Source organism: Camelina sativa, chromosome 9 (genome assembly GCF_000633955.1).
Source record: "Camelina sativa cultivar DH55 chromosome 9, Cs, whole genome shotgun sequence".
Lineage (NCBI taxonomy): Eukaryota > Viridiplantae > Streptophyta > Magnoliopsida > Brassicales > Brassicaceae > Camelina > Camelina sativa.
In genome coordinates this window covers 27,118,887-27,121,169 of record NC_025693.1, presented here as the reverse complement: position 1 = coordinate 27,121,169, position 2,283 = coordinate 27,118,887, and the positions used below count along the sequence as shown (strand labels likewise).

Genomic DNA, 2,283 nt, shown 5'->3' with positions numbered 1-2,283 from the left:
CTTGATGGAATGTTTTGTCTTTCTATGTCCTATCTCGTCATCATCACTTGGCTCTGAATGCACTGCCTCTTCTGCTCTATTGAAAACTTCCGCCTTTCTTTCATTTTCTATCTCTTCTTTTTTGTCAGCCTATACCCATGTGTTTACATCAATCAAAACCAAATAATTTGTTCTACGTATTTCTACATGCGGAATAAATTAAAACATTTGATATTCAAACAACGTGCAGAGATTGCTTTGCAATACCTGCTTTGAGTGTCCCAACTGTTTTCTGGCAATTCTTCCTCTGAGTTTATTTTGATATATAAGAGAAGCTCTTTACAATTTCTTGTAGTCAGATATAGCACTATAACCACGCCAATATGCCTGCAAGATGATTAGAGATGAAAGTCATTTCTAGTTCGTGAGAGAATGATTCCAGGAGAATTTGCGAAGTACGAAAAGGATAATGAGAAAGGACCTGAATCACAGTTGCTGCTCTGGTCTTTAATTTATAACGGTATTCATGACGTGCAGCCATTGTGCGAACTCCACTTTGCAAGGTGAGTGCGGAAGATTTGGTCTTCCCGTAATCTTTGATAGCAATCTGTCTACGTAAGTTTTTCTGGATTTTAATGGCAGCCTCCTCCCTTCTCTTGTCTTTGGATATCTTTCGTCCAAGATTTCCTAAAATATGAAAAAGAGACTTTATCGGCACTCCTAATTTCATCAGCATATCAACGAAACCATAACAGCTAACAAATGATCTAATTAGCCTGTACATGAACTGAAGCCCTTACCTCTCCAATTAGCCTGTATATTAACTGAAGCCTTCCGCATGAGAACAAACCGTTCTCTTGTCAAACGAGTTCTGACTTGCCCCTGTATCATCCTCGCTGATTCGCCATGCACTCTTGTTCTGTGTGCATCTAGCTCAGCCATCTGACCAGCTCTCAGGAAAACTTTAGTTTTTCCAATCTGCAAATTAGAATGATATCGTCAACGCACCTAGGGAAATTATGCTATCTGAGGAACTCAACTTCATAGAATACTGAAAATTCTACGCGTATTGAACTCCACAAATGGGATTCCTTTTATATTTAGTGAACTTCGTAGGAATCTTACCTGGTAACCTGTAAGCCCCTTTTTCTCCAAAATCCATTTGCATGCAACATCTGCTTCATACCTGTTACAGTGTAAGGTAAGGAAGCAGCGATAAACATAATTAAGGACCAATACAGCAGACAAGAGCGGAAGACTTTTCAAGCTTAACGGGTAGAACTGATACATACTCTCCTTTCAGAATTTCCGGTGCAAGAATGACAAATCGATTCAAGAACTCAATGAAAGTCCTATTTGTTGGATATCCAGCGCATTTTACTCTGATGGCCTCAAGAACACCCTGCATAAGACAAAAGATGATATAACACCTCAAGACATCAAACATGCTAATATGAACAATTCAGCAGAAACACTGACCCCAGAGCGTAATTGATGCAAAACATTGGCATTATCAAACACTGTTGGTTGCAACAAATTGTTTGGCTTAACACATCTGATGTAGTGGGGTTCCGTAAAGTTCAGTGTCTCCATCAGCTGTTGCAATTGTAGCTGCACCAATTAATTGAACATGTCAGCTCGTACAAATGATGAGTATGGCATCAAAATTTCAACAGTATCCTATGTGTGGTCCAATCATCCAGTCCTATCTAGTAGTTAATAGTGTTAATAGATTTGCAGGCAAGTTACCTTGAAACGAGCGCCAATTGAGGAAAACTTAGATTTGCTACTCTCTTTAGGAAGAGGAGGAAAGAGGCCTGACACAAAAGAACATTTGGAAGCGTATAACAAGTCCTGATGCTCAGCAACAACATAGTCTTTGTTTTTGTCTAAAAATTGATCGGACTGGTATTGAACCTGAATAGAATAGCGTGGGAATAGAACTTAAAATCATAACTCTATCTACTTTTAATATTCAAAGCAACAGAACGTGAAATGCAACTTACATCCCCTGCATAATGAACTAATGTAAAATCTGATCGAGTCAATTTTGGTTTCATGAAGCGCTTATGATCCTTGAATGTGTGATACAGCTTCTCAGAAAATGTTTCAGGAGTTGATTTTGGGAGCATGCTGCATAGATAATAAACTTTTATAACACATAATAATGGTGTTTGGAGAAAATAGTTACTGTGTAAGAAAACATGAAGGTCGCTGCAGGTGAAGACAATTTTATCATACCATGCTTCATCTAGAAGAGCAATGATACCACCTGGTTTCTGCAAAAAGATTGAAATCATATTT

The 2,283-nt window shown here is 38.3% G+C and overlaps 1 pseudogene; it reads right to left on the bottom strand.

The window, feature by feature from the left end:
* The window catches only part of LOC104715758, an 8,416-nt pseudogene that overhangs the window by 1,901 nt on the left and 4,232 nt on the right, over positions 1–2,283 (bottom strand).